Genomic DNA, 20,156 nt, shown 5'->3' on the forward strand with positions numbered 1-20,156 from the left:
TCTTTTCACCTGCTGACCGCACATCTTTTGGTGCAGACCAGGATGTGGCTGGTTTTCTGGGCTGGGAGGGCACTTTGCTGGCTCGTGTACAGCTTGCCGTCCACCAGGTCTTTTGGGACAGGCCTAGGCTCAGCCCTTTCATCCCCCAGCATGTATCGGTAGTGGGGGGTTCTCTTGTCCCAGGTGCAAGACACTGCACCTGGATTTGTTGAAGCTGATGAGGTTTGTCTGTGCCCGCTGCTCGAGCCTGTTGAGGTCCCTGTGGTTGGCGCCCCGTCCCTCTGGCGTGTCACTGCTCCCCACAGCTTGGTGTCGTCAGCAAATTTTCTGAGGGTGCGCTCGATCCCGCTGGTGATGCCACTGATGAAGATACTGAAGAGTCTCAGCCCCAGCACGGACCCCTTTGAGATGCCATTCATCACCGATCACCATCCAGACACGGAGCCGTTGGCTCCTGGACTCGATGCTGCAGCCGGTTCTTTGTCCATTGAACAGTCCGCTCACCGAATCCGTATCCTTCCAATTTGGAAAGAAGGATGTTGTGTCAGAGGCCTTGCTGAAGTCCAGGTGGATGATATCAGTGGTTCTTCACTTGGCTATTGATGCAGTGACACCATCACAGACGGCCACTAGATTGGTCAGGCAGGATTTACCCTTGGTCCTCTGGGTGCTCCAACAGGTCCCTGTCTTTTCTGCACTAAGGACTCTACACCTGGGCGCGATCCCTAGATATGGGATCACGTAGAGTATCGTCTCAGATAAGGGAAACCACTTTACTTCACAAGTCCTACAGGAGCTAATGAGAACTCTAGAAATCAAGCGGGAGTTCCGTACTCACCGGCACCCTCCTTCTTCAGGGAAAGTAGGATGGATCGGTCAGATGCTGACAAAGCGCTTGTCAAAATGGATTTTAGAGACCAAATGACCATGGCCAAAGCGTTTACCTGTAGCCCTTCTCAGAATACGAACCGCTCCCAGAAAAGACTTGGGAGTATCAACGTATGAAGTGTTGTTTGGGTTGATGTACTTGGGAGGGAGGGGTGAGATGCCCTCTCTTGAAGCCAAGGATAAGTTTCCTAAGAACTACATACTCGGGTTGTCTGCTTCTCTGTTATCCCTCAAGGGACATGGACTGCTGTCTCGAGCTCCACCTCTGGAATTTCTAGTGCCCTCATTCCGTGCTGGAGGCTGGGTCCTAACACGCACGTGTAAGGAATCAAAGCTTCAGCCCGAGTGGGATGGACCATTTCAGGTGCTGCTGCAGTGGATGTCGTCTGCCTTGACTTCAGCAATGCTTTTGATACAGTCTCCCACGACATCCTGCAAATGAAGCTGAGGAAGCGTGGGATAGATGAGTGGACAACGAGGTGGGCTGAGAACTGGCTTACTGGCTGAGCTCAGGGGGCGGTGATCGGCGGTGCAGAGTGCGGGTGGAGAGCTGTGAGTGGCGGTGCTCCTTGGGGGTTGGTTCTGGGTCTGGTTGTGAAAGGTAGGTTGTGTTTTTGCAGTAGAAGCTTTTAGTGTTTTCGGTACGTAGTATTGACCTTCACTGAACTTATAACCCTCTTGTGAAATAGCTGTTTTCCTTCCACTAAGAAAGCTGTTGAACAGAGTAGAAAGTTAAAGATTGGGGGCGTTCTGACTGGGGTAGAAGTGAGCCAGGTGCAAAACAAGGCAAAGATGCGGGGTGGAGAAAGAGAGCCCAGCACAGGACAGAACGCATGTGCTCACTCTTGGAAATATGGCCCTCGTATCTCCATGGAGAAGTACAAAACATACGAAAGAACAACGGGTTGGTAATGGACCTTATATGGAAATGTATCATAGCAACAGCATCGGGGAGAGTGTAAGCCTGAGACGCTCAACCAATGAATGCCAGGAGAGCGTTACCTGCGTTGGGTTTGGAGTATAGAACGGAATGAATTTCGCTGACTGTTGCACAGTCCCTCCCTCGCTAACAGGGGACATGAGCCTGTTATTGCAATGACGAATAAACTTTGCTGCTATCACTGAGATCCTGGCCTAACCTGAATTTTTTGGCTTTGAGTGTTTCTCACAAATGTGGTGTCAAAACCAAATGTGGTTAATCATTTCAAGCCATGGCTTGGCTGCACGCATCTGCCCGCTTCATACGAGGTTTTTCATTACCTCGGACGCTGGCTGCAAAAAATAGAGTAATAAAAATCTTGGCAACATCAATTTGCTGGTTATTTGTTTATTGACAAGTACCCCTACGCACTGAGCGCAGGTTTGGTGGGTTTGTCGAAGATTTCCTTCGTTGTCTTTGTCGTCTTCCCTTCCCCCCTCTCCCTTCTGTGTTTTTCCTCTGCCATCAAAAGAGAGAAGGGGCTGGCGATGGCTTGGTGCAGACCCACAGCAGTCCTAGCGGCGAAGTGATTTCCGCGGTCTCTGGTGCCACCGCGTGGCCGATCGGCAAAAGTGCGTCGCGGTTGTTTCCGCGATCTCTCGCGCCCCCTCGTGGCCAATCGGGGAAACTGCATCGAGGTTGTTTCAGCTGTCTCTGGTGCCCCCACGCGGTCAATCGGCAGAATTGCGGCAGCGTTGCTACGTCGCCGCAGGCAGCAGGGCGCGTGCGCGCAGGCACGCGGAAGTGGTGCTCGGTCCCCCGGGAAGTAGTGCGCATGCGCCACAAGCTTTCCAATCGCACACATTTCTTCGAAGCCCTGAGATGCAGGTGAGCAGTCAATACTTGGACCGCCGGCTCCGCGACACTTTTCTCTCTTCCGATCCAGAATGCTCCTCGTCTGTTTCCTCGGGCGGTTTTATGCCCCGGTCTGCTTCGAGAACGTACTGAACGCGCTGCAAACGACGGCGCGTGCGTTTTGCGGCCGTGAGGAAAGCGTGCGTATTGCGGCGTCGAGGCTGGCGCGCGCGCAGAGCACGTGGCACTCGCGCATTGCGGGGCACAGCCAGGCGCATGCGCCGTGGCGGGCAGAGTCCGGCGCATGCCCCGTTCGGAACAGAATCCAGTGCGTGCGTAGCGCTTTTTTTTTTCTTCTTCTTCTTTTTTTTTTTTTAAAACCACTGGCGCATGCGTCGTGCTTTCTCATGAATCGCGCGTCCGGACTCCGTGCTGTTGTCTCGAGAACCGCGCCTGCGTAGTGCGGTGCGGAGACTGCCGCGTGCGCGGTGCCTAGCTTGGCCCGTGTGCGTTGCTCTCGCGAGACTTGCTTTTCCAGGAACGCTGCGGTGCAGGGCTGGGGCTGGAGCCCCAAACGTCTGCTCCTCCACCGCGGCGGCAAGCACGTTGGGTGCCACGAGGCGCTGAGGGGCAGCCGTGAGCCGACCCGGTCCGTTCCCGGGTGGGCTCGGGCATAAATCGGCGGAAATAGACGAGGGGCATCCTGGATTAGAAGGGGAAATTATCGCTGAGCCGGCGCTCCGAGAATCGGCTGCTTGCCCGTCCCCGCAGTGGTCTGTCGAAACAATTGCTATCTTTCAGTTGACGCGCGCGTGTTCGCTATTATCTGGAGGACTGATCACCATAGAGAGCGGCGGATTAGCGGCGCAGAGCGGTTAAAACGCCACTTCCGCGTTTCTACGCGCATGCGTTGTACCGCTTGCCGGCCTGAGCAGCGGGCAGCGGCAGTTCCTCGCATTGGCCACGAGGTGGCAGCAGAGACCGCGGGAAGAACTCCGGCGGCATTGCCGGGGACCCGCGGCGCAGGCCGTGGCGATCCGTTCTGCGTTGTGATGACGGGGGAAGAGCGCGAAGTTAGAAGCGGGGGGAAAAGACGAAGAAAACAAAGGGAAACTACTCCAGACCCCGGAAAGCTGTGCTAAGTGCTTATGAATATCTGTTAAAAAAGAAAACAGACTCGTTTTTGCCAGCATCCATTGCACTGTTTCTAAATATTCACATACCGAAATGTAACTGCCCGGCAAATTTAACGATAACGAAATAAAGCACTTTGGCAGAAAGCACAGGGCTATATTAACGTTTGCTCAGCCTCTGTCTTGTTCACATTTTAATGTGTTTTTTTCCAAGGTCTTTCTTCAACTCCAGGTTTCATTTTTGGCTTTTTATTCTTTTTAATGCCATAAAACGGGTAGTTTTAGGCTCTAGCAGGTCTACGCAGGCAGACACAAAGTTGCAGTTCTGAGATTCTTGGGGACCGTTACATCATTTCCACAAAGATTAACAAAACCTGCAGTTCTCCACTTAAGTTTACAGATGGAAAACATGAATTCAGCTGCATGGAAAGAATCGATGTGTCACAGCTGCCATTGGCAGGATGGCCAGAGAGTTGTGCAGGTCCACTGCTTGCTCAGCTGCACCTTTTTGTCTGCCCTTCTCTGGTCCTCCTGCAGCTGGACAGATAGCCCACAAGGGCACGGGGGACGCAGACCCCCCCGGCCAGCTGCAGCAGTCGCTCCTGCCAGTGCTCCCTTTCCTCCCGACCATTCCCATTTTGCAGGCTGGTGCCCTGTGTGGCAGAGGAGGAGAGAGCTGCGGGCAGAAGGAAAACAGGGTGCTGGGATTCCTCCAGCCCGCTGCCAGATGTCTTCTCTGGCGTGTTGGGGGTGGGCAGAGGACTGTGGGAGCAGCTTCGAGGCTCTGGGCAGGAGGGAAGGCAGCAAAGATGCAGCTTCAGGCAGCGGACTCTGAGCTGGAGCGGTGCAGCCAGGCACGGCTGCACAGCTCACAGTCTGGACACACGGAAGAAGTTCGTCCAGCTGAGGGCTGCAGGGCTGTCCTTACCAAGCGCTCCCCCATGCTGCAGTTCTGCATGGGCACCGATTGCTCAAGCTCTTCCCACTGCAGGAGCTCAGAAGCGACAACAGCCCCAACCCCAAACCAGGCAGGTAATGACAACATACACACACAGATACACACCCGCTGAAGAATCTGGCACTCTACAGTCCTCCCAGAGCTTGTTGCTGCTTTTTAGGCTGCTCCACCGCTATTCTGTCCTTTTCCCTTCATTCCCCTATGTCTTGCCCCCTTCCTTCGCCCCGTGCCATCCCCATTCCTTTTTCAGGCTTCCTCCTTTCTTTCCTCACTTCCTTCCCCGTCCCTTCCCCCACAGGCAACGGCCTGTGTTCTGCTGCTGTTTCAGCTGACAATCCTGAAACCACACTTTTCAAAGACATTGGATCAGATCGCATACTGTCACTGATTTAAAAAAGAAAACAACGAGTGCAGTATTATGTATGGATAACAAACTCCTACCTGCTTGAAAAACAGTAGCAGCTCCTCATCCTGGAGTGTCACCATCACCCCCACGTTGGGCTGGCACTGCTCATCTGCCCCGCACTGCTGCTCAAATGGCTCCTGGCACAGCCTGACACCTCCTTGTGTCACCTCCACGTGCCACCTCCTCTTGCCTCTGTAGTTCTGACCCCACGCGTCAACCCCATGTCCCTCCGTGTCCCCCCATGTCCCTGTGTCCCCATGTGCCCTCTCATGTCCCCTCAAGTCCTCCCACGCCCCCTGCCCCGCTTTGCTCCATGCCGATGTTGTCGGCTTGAGGACAGGGACGGGGATGCCTGTGGGAGTGGAGTCCGGGGAGACGTTGCTGGCCATGCGCAGTGGGGTGATGGTGTCCTCGGGGCATGGCTGTGACAGTGGGGTGAGGGTAGCACCCCACAAGTGGGGATCATTGCCCTCAAAATGGGGCTTGTGCCCCCTGCATGTGGGCAAGTTGTGTGGGGAGTGCGTTCTGGAGATGCTTTGTCTGTTCTCCAGATCTGCAGTGACTTCAGCAATCCCACGTCGTGCCGCAGCAGAAATGGGTCCTGCGGTACGTCAGTGATCTGTGACTTGAGGAGCTCAGGGGCTGCACGAAGTACGCACGCTGCAGCCTCCCTACTTCTTTGGGGTTTGGGATTGATGTTGGAGCCCAATGGCTACACGGTGCCTTACAGGCAGGTGCCAGCTTCACCCACTGAGGACACCAAATCGTAAAATATTTTCACGATGGTCTTTAATCGCTGCGTGAGTAGGTAATGCACATTTCTCACTGGGGAGCCATAAGCTGACCCTGACAGTTTGGCAAACAGCACTCGCTCCACTCACACCGTAATCACAGCCTTTTCGCTGCACATTCGGCTTCTCAGCATCTTGCTGCATCAGTATGAAAATCTGTGCTCTCCTACCTATGAGAAATTTTATCAGTTGCCTTTGAGGACATCTGACTGGAATCAAAATATGTGGGCCATCCTTGCTCATTCAGTGATAAACTTCCCCTTGCCAGACAGGCAGACCTAATTCACTTTTTTTTTTTTTTTTTTTTTAAATTCATGACGTTATGGGAACTTTGAGTTCACAGCCTGAAGCAGTGATGGAGCATCTGGTGAGGGGTGGTGCAGCCCTGCAAGCACAGGTGGAAGCAATGCAGCTGTGGGACCAGGTGGGGCTGAGCTTGGCTCCACCCCTCCCTCACCTCATTTAAGGGCTGGCAGCCCCCAAGGCAGCGTCTTTTGCTGGAGACTGCCTGCTGTGGACTGTTGGGTGAGTGCTCTTTCCTGGAAAGAGGCAACTGATTTTTGTTCCATGCTGTAGGGCTTTGATCTTTGCCCTCTGATCTGAGGGGATCCAAAGCTGGACTGGAGCAGCTATGTCTGCTATGCTTGTTCTTATTTTTCTTTTCAGTTCTTTGCTTAAGGGAGTGAAGGGGTTATCTCCCCTTCTCCGAACTGGTAATGGAGGGGCTGACATACATTCCTTTCTTTTGCTCTTGTCTCATTCCTGGAATGCTTCAGTCAGTCCCAAGGTAATGCTGGTTGGCTGACTGAGCATTGCAACTCTGGAAATGCCTGGAGCTAATGCGCTTTTCTGTAAAGGGATCCTGTGTTCTCCAGGTTTCCTCTGTAACTCTTCTTAAGTTCAATACCTTCTTGTGAAGTCTCTGTTCCCTCTTTCATGATTCTCATTGCCTAATCTCCAACCTGAGACTCCAAACTCGGTTTGTCTGCTACCACGTTGTCCCAATCCATTTCATGACGCGTACCCTCTGCATCCCCCTCCATGTTCCCTCTGTGACCTCGTGTCCCGCCTGTGTCTGTGTCCTCCCTGTGTCCTCTGCCCACGTCCCCTCTGTGTCTCCTGTGCCACGTATTAATTCCGCCCATGCTGAGTATTGTTTAAGGGCACGTATTTAAACTATGTTCCGTGTCTCTTTGGATCCCGTTCTGTTTTGCAGCACGATGGGGTTTAAGGGTTCTCGGGGCTCCTCTGGTGAGTGGTTTAAGCACTGTGAAATCTGTGCAGCGGATAATGAAATGCCGTGAATCCCTTGTTCGTGCATTGCTTGTATGCAGGTGGGTTTTGCGATGGCTGTAGGACGCTCACTTAAAGATGGAATGGGGGTCACAAGGGGCTCGCCTTGCTCCCTGGGCCCAATAAGCTTCCGTCCCAATAAGCTTCGTGGCTAGTAGTAGGGTGAGGTGCATGTATCGGGCTGGGACCTGAGCTTAAGAAAACCCCCGGCCCCAGTGGCCGTTTTCTTCATCCGCACGTAGTGTAATACAGTCTCCACTACTTGAGCATACTGAACACGAGTATTCTGTTCCTGTCTTGTCTGGTTCTCTCCTAGACCTCCCTTACAAATTTGTCAGTAGTAACAGATGTCAGGGCCCAGTTCTCAGAGCACGCTGTGGCTGTCCACCCCAGGGTCCTAGGGTTCTTTTTGTTTTTATGGCAGACCTGGCTTCGTATTCATAGGAAACAAAGGATTGTCTTCTACTGGACCACTTCATCTGGATCGCCCCAGGTATCTCCATCCCAATTGTCAGGGGATGCTGTTAGTTTCCTAGTCTGTATGATAGCCAGTCTCCCCACCCCTCTTCCTTCCATCCCCTGACTGCCATTCAATAGCTAGCTCTGCAGCTGTGGGACCCACCAGTGTGATGAAGCAGTACCTCTGGTGTGCTGAATACTGGCACTGGCACAGAGAGGCTCTATGGCTGATGTGAATCTTCCTGACTGGACTACTTGGTGAGTTTCCCCAGAGCTGTTGAGCACACAGGCTTCCCCACCTACCCTGACTGCTCACCAGGCCATCGATGTTCTTTGTGGACATGGCTTCAGGTATCATACCAGAGACTCCTTAGAGTCGGAAGCGACCATTTATGATGGTCTAGTCCAACTCGCCCACAATGAACAGGGACATTCACAGCTAGATCAGGTTGCCCTGCGTGTCACCTTGGAGGGGACAGGGCATCCACCACATCTCTGGGCAACCTGGTCCACTGCGCAGAGTCACAGAATGTCCCGGGTTGGAAGGGACCTCGAGGATCGTGAATCTCCAACCCCCCTGCTACATGCAGGGCCATCAACCTCCCCATTTCATACTAGACCAGGCTGCCCAGGGCCCCATCCAACCTGGCCTTGAACACCTCCAGGGATGGACGGGGCATCCACAGCCTCTCTGGGCAGCTGTTCCAGCACCTCGCCGCTCTCTCTGTAAAGAACTTCCCCCTGGCGTCCAACCTAAATCTTCCCTCCCCCAGCTTAAAATGTTTCCCCTTGTCCCTTGCTGTGAAAGATATTTTCCTGATATCTAACCTAAATTTTCCCTTCTTCTTTCCTTTAGCTCCCCTTTGGGTATCGAAAGGCTGTTACCAGGTCACCTCGGAGCCTTCACTTCTCCGGGCTGAACAGCCCCAGCTCTCTCAGCCTGTCCTCACAGGTGAGGCGTTTGATCCTTCGGTTCTTTTTTTTTTTTTTCTTGTGGCCATCCTCTGCATGTGCTCCAACGGGTCCATGTCTCTTCTGCACTGAGGGCTCTTCATATGGACACAGTACTCCAGGTGAGGCCTCTTCAGCACAGAGCAGAGGGGCAGGATCACTTCTTTTCACCTGCTGACCGCACATCTTTTGGTGCAGACCAGGATGTGGCTGGTTTTCTGGGCTGGGAGGGCACTTTGCTGGCTCGTGTACAGCTTGCCGTCCACCAGGTCTTTTGGGACAGGCCTAGGCTCAGCCCTTTCATCCCCCAGCATGTATCGGTAGTGGGGGGTTCTCTTGTCCCAGGTGCAAGACACTGCACCTGGATTTGTTGAAGCTGATGAGGTTTGTCTGTGCCCGCTGCTCGAGCCTGTTGAGGTCCCTGTGGTTGGCGCCCCGTCCCTCTGGCGTGTCACTGCTCCCCACAGCTTGGTGTCGTCAGCAAATTTTCTGAGGGTGCGCTCGATCCCGCTGGTGATGCCACTGATGAAGATACTGAAGAGTCTCAGCCCCAGCACGGACCCCTTTGAGATGCCATTCATCACCGATCACCATCCAGACACGGAGCCGTTGGCTCCTGGACTCGATGCTGCAGCCGGTTCTTTGTCCATTGAACAGTCCGCTCACCGAATCCGTATCCTTCCAATTTGGAAAGAAGGATGTTGTGTCAGAGGCCTTGCTGAAGTCCAGGTGGATGATATCAGTGGTTCTTCACTTGGCTATTGATGCAGTGACACCATCACAGACGGCCACTAGATTGGTCAGGCAGGATTTACCCTTGGTCCTCTGGGTGCTCCAACAGGTCCCTGTCTTTTCTGCACTAAGGACTCTACACCTGGGCGCGATCCCTAGATATGGGATCACGTAGAGTATCGTCTCAGATAAGGGAAACCACTTTACTTCACAAGTCCTACAGGAGCTAATGAGAACTCTAGAAATCAAGCGGGAGTTCCGTACTCACCGGCACCCTCCTTCTTCAGGGAAAGTAGGATGGATCGGTCAGATGCTGACAAAGCGCTTGTCAAAATGGATTTTAGAGACCAAATGACCATGGCCAAAGCGTTTACCTGTAGCCCTTCTCAGAATACGAACCGCTCCCAGAAAAGACTTGGGAGTATCAACGTATGAAGTGTTGTTTGGGTTGATGTACTTGGGAGGGAGGGGTGAGATGCCCTCTCTTGAAGCCAAGGATAAGTTTCCTAAGAACTACATACTCGGGTTGTCTGCTTCTCTGTTATCCCTCAAGGGACATGGACTGCTGTCTCGAGCTCCACCTCTGGAATTTCTAGTGCCCTCATTCCGTGCTGGAGGCTGGGTCCTAACACGCACGTGTAAGGAATCAAAGCTTCAGCCCGAGTGGGATGGACCATTTCAGGTGCTGCTGCAGTGGATGTCGTCTGCCTTGACTTCAGCAATGCTTTTGATACAGTCTCCCACGACATCCTGCAAATGAAGCTGAGGAAGCGTGGGATAGATGAGTGGACAACGAGGTGGGCTGAGAACTGGCTTACTGGCTGAGCTCAGGGGGCGGTGATCGGCGGTGCAGAGTGCGGGTGGAGAGCTGTGAGTGGCGGTGCTCCTTGGGGGTTGGTTCTGGGTCTGGTTGTGAAAGGTAGGTTGTGTTTTTGCAGTAGAAGCTTTTAGTGTTTTCGGTACGTAGTATTGACCTTCACTGAACTTATAACCCTCTTGTGAAATAGCTGTTTTCCTTCCACTAAGAAAGCTGTTGAACAGAGTAGAAAGTTAAAGATTGGGGGCGTTCTGACTGGGGTAGAAGTGAGCCAGGTGCAAAACAAGGCAAAGATGCGGGGTGGAGAAAGAGAGCCCAGCACAGGACAGAACGCATGTGCTCACTCTTGGAAATATGGCCCTCGTATCTCCATGGAGAAGTACAAAACATACGAAAGAACAACGGGTTGGTAATGGACCTTATATGGAAATGTATCATAGCAACAGCATCGGGGAGAGTGTAAGCCTGAGACGCTCAACCAATGAATGCCAGGAGAGCGTTACCTGCGTTGGGTTTGGAGTATAGAACGGAATGAATTTCGCTGACTGTTGCACAGTCCCTCCCTCGCTAACAGGGGACATGAGCCTGTTATTGCAATGACGAATAAACTTTGCTGCTATCACTGAGATCCTGGCCTAACCTGAATTTTTTGGCTTTGAGTGTTTCTCACAAATGTGGTGTCAAAACCAAATGTGGTTAATCATTTCAAGCCATGGCTTGGCTGCACGCATCTGCCCGCTTCATACGAGGTTTTTCATTACCTCGGACGCTGGCTGCAAAAAATAGAGTAATAAAAATCTTGGCAACATCAATTTGCTGGTTATTTGTTTATTGACAAGTACCCCTACGCACTGAGCGCAGGTTTGGTGGGTTTGTCGAAGATTTCCTTCGTTGTCTTTGTCGTCTTCCCTTCCCCCCTCTCCCTTCTGTGTTTTTCCTCTGCCATCAAAAGAGAGAAGGGGCTGGCGATGGCTTGGTGCAGACCCACAGCAGTCCTAGCGGCGAAGTGATTTCCGCGGTCTCTGGTGCCACCGCGTGGCCGATCGGCAAAAGTGCGTCGCGGTTGTTTCCGCGATCTCTCGCGCCCCCTCGTGGCCAATCGGGGAAACTGCATCGAGGTTGTTTCAGCTGTCTCTGGTGCCCCCACGCGGTCAATCGGCAGAATTGCGGCAGCGTTGCTACGTCGCCGCAGGCAGCAGGGCGCGTGCGCGCAGGCACGCGGAAGTGGTGCTCGGTCCCCCGGGAAGTAGTGCGCATGCGCCACAAGCTTTCCAATCGCACACATTTCTTCGAAGCCCTGAGATGCAGGTGAGCAGTCAATACTTGGACCGCCGGCTCCGCGACACTTTTCTCTCTTCCGATCCAGAATGCTCCTCGTCTGTTTCCTCGGGCGGTTTTATGCCCCGGTCTGCTTCGAGAACGTACTGAACGCGCTGCAAACGACGGCGCGTGCGTTTTGCGGCCGTGAGGAAAGCGTGCGTATTGCGGCGTCGAGGCTGGCGCGCGCGCAGAGCACGTGGCACTCGCGCATTGCGGGGCACAGCCAGGCGCATGCGCCGTGGCGGGCAGAGTCCGGCGCATGCCCCGTTCGGAACAGAATCCAGTGCGTGCGTAGCGCTTTTTTTTTTCTTCTTCTTCTTTTTTTTTTTTTAAAACCACTGGCGCATGCGTCGTGCTTTCTCATGAATCGCGCGTCCGGACTCCGTGCTGTTGTCTCGAGAACCGCGCCTGCGTAGTGCGGTGCGGAGACTGCCGCGTGCGCGGTGCCTAGCTTGGCCCGTGTGCGTTGCTCTCGCGAGACTTGCTTTTCCAGGAACGCTGCGGTGCAGGGCTGGGGCTGGAGCCCCAAACGTCTGCTCCTCCACCGCGGCGGCAAGCACGTTGGGTGCCACGAGGCGCTGAGGGGCAGCCGTGAGCCGACCCGGTCCGTTCCCGGGTGGGCTCGGGCATAAATCGGCGGAAATAGACGAGGGGCATCCTGGATTAGAAGGGGAAATTATCGCTGAGCCGGCGCTCCGAGAATCGGCTGCTTGCCCGTCCCCGCAGTGGTCTGTCGAAACAATTGCTATCTTTCAGTTGACGCGCGCGTGTTCGCTATTATCTGGAGGACTGATCACCATAGAGAGCGGCGGATTAGCGGCGCAGAGCGGTTAAAACGCCACTTCCGCGTTTCTACGCGCATGCGTTGTACCGCTTGCCGGCCTGAGCAGCGGGCAGCGGCAGTTCCTCGCATTGGCCACGAGGTGGCAGCAGAGACCGCGGGAAGAACTCCGGCGGCATTGCCGGGGACCCGCGGCGCAGGCCGTGGCGATCCGTTCTGCGTTGTGATGACGGGGGAAGAGCGCGAAGTTAGAAGCGGGGGGAAAAGACGAAGAAAACAAAGGGAAACTACTCCAGACCCCGGAAAGCTGTGCTAAGTGCTTATGAATATCTGTTAAAAAAGAAAACAGACTCGTTTTTGCCAGCATCCATTGCACTGTTTCTAAATATTCACATACCGAAATGTAACTGCCCGGCAAATTTAACGATAACGAAATAAAGCACTTTGGCAGAAAGCACAGGGCTATATTAACGTTTGCTCAGCCTCTGTCTTGTTCACATTTTAATGTGTTTTTTTCCAAGGTCTTTCTTCAACTCCAGGTTTCATTTTTGGCTTTTTATTCTTTTTAATGCCATAAAACGGGTAGTTTTAGGCTCTAGCAGGTCTACGCAGGCAGACACAAAGTTGCAGTTCTGAGATTCTTGGGGACCGTTACATCATTTCCACAAAGATTAACAAAACCTGCAGTTCTCCACTTAAGTTTACAGATGGAAAACATGAATTCAGCTGCATGGAAAGAATCGATGTGTCACAGCTGCCATTGGCAGGATGGCCAGAGAGTTGTGCAGGTCCACTGCTTGCTCAGCTGCACCTTTTTGTCTGCCCTTCTCTGGTCCTCCTGCAGCTGGACAGATAGCCCACAAGGGCACGGGGGACGCAGACCCCCCCGGCCAGCTGCAGCAGTCGCTCCTGCCAGTGCTCCCTTTCCTCCCGACCATTCCCATTTTGCAGGCTGGTGCCCTGTGTGGCAGAGGAGGAGAGAGCTGCGGGCAGAAGGAAAACAGGGTGCTGGGATTCCTCCAGCCCGCTGCCAGATGTCTTCTCTGGCGTGTTGGGGGTGGGCAGAGGACTGTGGGAGCAGCTTCGAGGCTCTGGGCAGGAGGGAAGGCAGCAAAGATGCAGCTTCAGGCAGCGGACTCTGAGCTGGAGCGGTGCAGCCAGGCACGGCTGCACAGCTCACAGTCTGGACACACGGAAGAAGTTCGTCCAGCTGAGGGCTGCAGGGCTGTCCTTACCAAGCGCTCCCCCATGCTGCAGTTCTGCATGGGCACCGATTGCTCAAGCTCTTCCCACTGCAGGAGCTCAGAAGCGACAACAGCCCCAACCCCAAACCAGGCAGGTAATGACAACATACACACACAGATACACACCCGCTACAGAATCTGGCACTCTACAGTCCTCCCAGAGCTTGTTGCTGCTTTTTAGGCTGCTCCACCGCTATTCTGTCCTTTTCCCTTCATTCCCCTATGTCTTGCCCCCTTCCTTCGCCCCGTGCCATCCCCATTCCTTTTTCAGGCTTCCTCCTTTCTTTCCTCACTTCCTTCCCCGTCCCTTCCCCCACAGGCAACGGCCTGTGTTCTGCTGCTGTTTCAGCTGACAATCCTGAAACCACACTTTTCAAAGACATTGGATCAGATCGCATACTGTCACTGATTTAAAAAAGAAAACAACGAGTGCAGTATTATGTATGGATAACAAACTCCTACCTGCTTGAAAAACAGTAGCAGCTCCTCATCCTGGAGTGTCACCATCACCCCCACGTTGGGCTGGCACTGCTCATCTGCCCCGCACTGCTGCTCAAATGGCTCCTGGCACAGCCTGACACCTCCTTGTGTCACCTCCACGTGCCACCTCCTCTTGCCTCTGTAGTTCTGACCCCACGCGTCAACCCCATGTCCCTCCGTGTCCCCCCATGTCCCTGTGTCCCCATGTGCCCTCTCATGTCCCCTCAAGTCCTCCCACGCCCCCTGCCCCGCTTTGCTCCATGCCGATGTTGTCGGCTTGAGGACAGGGACGGGGATGCCTGTGGGAGTGGAGTCCGGGGAGACGTTGCTGGCCATGCGCAGTGGGGTGATGGTGTCCTCGGGGCATGGCTGTGACAGTGGGGTGAGGGTAGCACCCCACAAGTGGGGATCATTGCCCTCAAAATGGGGCTTGTGCCCCCTGCATGTGGGCAAGTTGTGTGGGGAGTGCGTTCTGGAGATGCTTTGTCTGTTCTCCAGATCTGCAGTGACTTCAGCAATCCCACGTCGTGCCGCAGCAGAAATGGGTCCTGCGGTACGTCAGTGATCTGTGACTTGAGGAGCTCAGGGGCTGCACGAAGTACGCACGCTGCAGCCTCCCTACTTCTTTGGGGTTTGGGATTGATGTTGGAGCCCAATGGCTACACGGTGCCTTACAGGCAGGTGCCAGCTTCACCCACTGAGGACACCAAATCGTAAAATATTTTCACGATGGTCTTTAATCGCTGCGTGAGTAGGTAATGCACATTTCTCACTGGGGAGCCATAAGCTGACCCTGACAGTTTGGCAAACAGCACTCGCTCCACTCACACCGTAATCACAGCCTTTTCGCTGCACATTCGGCTTCTCAGCATCTTGCTGCATCAGTATGAAAATCTGTGCTCTCCTACCTATGAGAAATTTTATCAGTTGCCTTTGAGGACATCTGACTGGAATCAAAATATGTGGGCCATCCTTGCTCATTCAGTGATAAACTTCCCCTTGCCAGACAGGCAGACCTAATTCACTTTTTTTTTTTTTTTTTTTTTAAATTCATGACGTTATGGGAACTTTGAGTTCACAGCCTGAAGCAGTGATGGAGCATCTGGTGAGGGGTGGTGCAGCCCTGCAAGCACAGGTGGAAGCAATGCAGCTGTGGGACCAGGTGGGGCTGAGCTTGGCTCCACCCCTCCCTCACCTCATTTAAGGGCTGGCAGCCCCCAAGGCAGCGTCTTTTGCTGGAGACTGCCTGCTGTGGACTGTTGGGTGAGTGCTCTTTCCTGGAAAGAGGCAACTGATTTTTGTTCCATGCTGTAGGGCTTTGATCTTTGCCCTCTGATCTGAGGGGATCCAAAGCTGGACTGGAGCAGCTATGTCTGCTATGCTTGTTCTTATTTTTCTTTTCAGTTCTTTGCTTAAGGGAGTGAAGGGGTTATCTCCCCTTCTCCGAACTGGTAATGGAGGGGCTGACATACATTCCTTTCTTTTGCTCTTGTCTCATTCCTGGAATGCTTCAGTCAGTCCCAAGGTAATGCTGGTTGGCTGACTGAGCATTGCAACTCTGGAAATGCCTGGAGCTAATGCGCTTTTCTGTAAAGGGATCCTGTGTTCTCCAGGTTTCCTCTGTAACTCTTCTTAAGTTCAATACCTTCTTGTGAAGTCTCTGTTCCCTCTTTCATGATTCTCATTGCCTAATCTCCAACCTGAGACTCCAAACTCGGTTTGTCTGCTACCACGTTGTCCCAATCCATTTCATGACGCGTACCCTCTGCATCCCCCTCCATGTTCCCTCTGTGACCTCGTGTCCCGCCTGTGTCTGTGTCCTCCCTGTGTCCTCTGCCCACGTCCCCTCTGTGTCTCCTGTGCCACGTATTAATTCCGCCCATGCTGAGTATTGTTTAAGGGCACGTATTTAAACTATGTTCCGTGTCTCTTTGGATCCCGTTCTGTTTTGCAGCACGATGGGGTTTAAGGGTTCTCGGGGCTCCTCTGGTGAGTGGTTTAAGCACTGTGAAATCTGTGCAGCGGATAATGAAATGCCGCGAATCCCTTGTTCGTGCATTGCTTGTATGCAGGTGGGTTTTGCGATGGCTGTAGGACGCTCACTTAAAGATGGAATGGGGGTCACAAGGGGCTCGCCTTGCTCCCTGGGCCCAATAAGCTTCCGTCCCAATAAGCTTCGTGGCTAGTAGTAGGGTGAGGTGCATGTATCGGGCTGGGACCTGAGCTTAAGAAAACCCCCGGCCCCAGTGGCCGTTTTCTTCATCCGCACGTAGTGTAATACAGTCTCCACTACTTGAGCATACTGAACACGAGTATTCTGTTCCTGTCTTGTCTGGTTCTCTCCTAGACCTCCCTTACAAATTTGTCAGTAGTAACAGATGTCAGGGCCCAGTTCTCAGAGCACGCTGTGGCTGTCCACCCCAGGGTCCTAGGGTTCTTTCTGTTTTTATGGCAGACCTGGCTTCGTATTCATAGGAAACAAAGGATTGTCTTCTACTGGACCACTTCATCTGGATCGCCCCAGGTATCTCCATCCCAATTGTCAGGGGATGCTGTTAGTTTCCTAGTCTGTATGATAGCCAGTCTCCCCACCCCTCTTCCTTCCATCCCCTGACTGCCATTCAATAGCTAGCTCTGCAGCTGTGGGACCCACCAGTGTGATGAAGCAGTACCTCTGGTGTGCTGAATACTGGCACTGGCACAGAGAGGCTCTATGGCTGATGTGAATCTTCCTGACTGGACTACTTGGTGAGTTTCCCCAGAGCTGTTGAGCACACAGGCTTCCCCACCTACCCTGACTGCTCACCAGGCCATCGATGTTCTTTGTGGACATGGCTTCAGGTATCATACCAGAGACTCCTTAGAGTCGGAAGCGACCATTTATGATGGTCTAGTCCAACTCGCCCACAATGAACAGGGACATTCACAGCTAGATCAGGTTGCCCTGCGTGTCACCTTGGAGGGGACAGGGCATCCACCACATCTCTGGGCAACCTGGTCCACTGCGCAGAGTCACAGAATGTCCCGGGTTGGAAGGGACCTCGAGGATCGTGAATCTCCAACCCCCCTGCTACATGCAGGGCCATCAACCTCCCCATTTCATACTAGACCAGGCTGCCCAGGGCCCCATCCAACCTGGCCTTGAACACCTCCAGGGATGGACGGGGCATCCACAGCCTCTCTGGGCAGCTGTTCCAGCACCTCGCCGCTCTCTCTGTAAAGAACTTCCCCCTGGCGTCCAACCTAAATCTTCCCTCCCCCAGCTTAAAATGTTTCCCCTTGTCCCTTGCTGTGAAAGATATTTTCCTGATATCTAACCTAAATTTTCCCTTCTTCTTTCCTTTAGCTCCCCTTTGGGTATCGAAAGGCTGTTACCAGGTCACCTCGGAGCCTTCACTTCTCCGGGCTGAACAGCCCCAGCTCTCTCAGCCTGTCCTCACAGGTGAGGCGTTTGATCCTTCGGTTCTTTTTTTTTTTTTCTTGTGGCCATCCTCTGCATGTGCTCCAACGGGTCCATGTCTCTTCTGCACTGAGGGCTCTTCATATGGACACAGTACTCCAGGTGAGGCCTCTTCAGCACAGAGCAGAGGGGCAGGATCACTTCTTTTCACCTGCTGACCGCACATCTTTTGGTGCAGACCAGGATGTGGCTGGTTTTCTGGGCTGGGAGGGCACTTTGCTGGCTCGTGTACAGCTTGCCGTCCACCAGGTCTTTTGGGACAGGCCTAGGCTCAGCCCTTTCATCCCCCAGCATGTATCGGTAGTGGGGGGTTCTCTTGTCCCAGGTGCAAGACACTGCACCTGGATTTGTTGAAGCTGATGAGGTTTGTCTGTGCCCGCTGCTCGAGCCTGTTGAGGTCCCTGTGGTTGGCGCCCCGTCCCTCTGGCGTGTCACTGCTCCCCACAGCTTGGTGTCGTCAGCAAATTTTCTGAGGGTGCGCTCGATCCCGCTGGTGATGCCACTGATGAAGATACTGAAGAGTCTCAGCCCCAGCACGGACCCCTTTGAGATGCCATTCATCACCGATCACCATCCAGACACGGAGCCGTTGGCTCCTGGACTCGATGCTGCAGCCGGTTCTTTGTCCATTGAACAGTCCGCTCACCGAATCCGTATCCTTCCAATTTGGAAAGAAGGATGTTGTGTCAGAGGCCTTGCTGAAGTCCAGGTGGATGATATCAGTGGTTCTTCACTTGGCTATTGATGCAGTGACACCATCACAGACGGCCACTAGATTGGTCAGGCAGGATTTACCCTTGGTCCTCTGGGTGCTCCAACAGGTCCCTGTCTTTTCTGCACTAAGGACTCTACACCTGGGCGCGATCCCTAGATATGGGATCACGTAGAGTATCGTCTCAGATAAGGGAAACCACTTTACTTCACAAGTCCTACAGGAGCTAATGAGAACTCTAGAAATCAAGCGGGAGTTCCGTACTCACCGGCACCCTCCTTCTTCAGGGAAAGTAGGATGGATCGGTCAGATGCTGACAAAGCGCTTGTCAAAATGGATTTTAGAGACCAAATGACCATGGCCAAAGCGTTTACCTGTAGCCCTTCTCAGAATACGAACCGCTCCCAGAAAAGACTTGGGAGTATCAACGTATGAAGTGCTGTTCGGGTTGCTGTACTTGAGAGTGAGGGGTGAGATGCTCACTCTCGAGACCAAGGATAAGTTTCTTAAGAACTCTTGGAAATCTGGCCCTCATACCTCCATGGAGAAGTACAAAACTTACCGAAAAACACAGGTTGGTAATGGACCTCATTGGAAATGTATCATAGCAACAGCATCGGGGAGATTGCAAGCCTGAGATGCTCAACCAGTGAGCGAGTGCCAGGAGAGCATTACCTGCGTTCGGTTTAGAGTATAGAACGGAATGAATTTCGCTGACTGGTGCCCAGTTTCTCCCTTGCTAATGGGGGATGTGAGCCCAGTATTGCAATAACAAATAAACTTTGCTGCTATCACTAAGTTTCTTGCCTAACCTGAAATTTTTGAGTATTTCTCACATGGTCTTGTTCAATATGTTTGTCACCTCCCTTGGTGAGGGGGTTAGTGTCCACCCTTAGTAAGTACACCGATGAGATGAAGCGGGTGAAGTGGTTGGCACACCAAAAGGCTGTGCTGCTAGACCTGGACAGGCTGGAGAGCTGGGTAGTATCAAACCAGGTGAGCTGTAACAAAAGCAAATGTTGAGTCTTGCACCTGGGAAGGAAAGTATCAGTCCAGGCTGGGATGTGACATGCTGGAGAGGAGCTCTGCAGAGAAGAATCTGGGTGTCCTGGTGGATGACAGGTTGGCCATGAGTCAGCAGTGTGCCTTGGCAGCCGAGAAGCCCAATGGAATCCTGGGGTGCATTAAAAAGAGCAAGGGAGCTGATCATCCCCTTTTGCTCCTCTCTGGTCAGGCCTCAACTGGAGTACTGCATCCAGTTGTGGGTTCCCTGATACAAAAATGACAGGGTTCTCCTGGAGAGAGTCGAGCAGTAGGCCATGAAGGTGATAAAGGGCCTGGAGCACCTCCTCAGTGTGGAAAGGCTGGGTGACCTGGGTCTGTTCAGCCTTGAGGAAAGAAGACTAAAAGGGAATCTGATTAATGCTTATTATATTAAGTGTGGGAGTCAAAAGGACGTGGCCAACCACTTTTTAGAGGTCCCTGGGGACAGAAGTAGGGGATATGGCCATAAAGTGGAACACAAGAAGTTCCGCACCAACACCAAAGGAACTTCTTCACAGTAAGGATGATGGAGCACTGGAGCAGGCTGCGCAGGGAGGCTGTAGATACCGGGGTATGTCTGGCAGGACTGAGGCTTGGGGACCAGGCCAGGTCAAATCCAGTGCACTTTGCTCTCATTCTTAGTGCTTGCTTTTGCTCAGGAGGGTGGGTGGTGAGCCTTATGAACCAGTGCCTGCAGATGGGGTTTGTGGAGAAAGAGGTCCTGCAGGCCTTGTGTGACACCCATGGAGCTATAGTGAGGCTGCATCAGTGTAAAACACCAGAAATCCCCAGAGGTGTGAAGGTGAGCTGTGGGCACCAGTAACACAAGAGGGAATGTGCATGCTTGGGTTTGGATGCTTCTGTGTGTTTTAAGTGACTGTGATACCACTGCTCAGTCAGTTTGAGTGTGTGG

Source organism: Phasianus colchicus, chromosome 21 (genome assembly GCF_987193195.1).
Source record: "Phasianus colchicus chromosome 21, bPhaCol1.hap1.1, whole genome shotgun sequence".
Taxonomy (NCBI): domain Eukaryota; kingdom Metazoa; phylum Chordata; class Aves; order Galliformes; family Phasianidae; genus Phasianus; species Phasianus colchicus.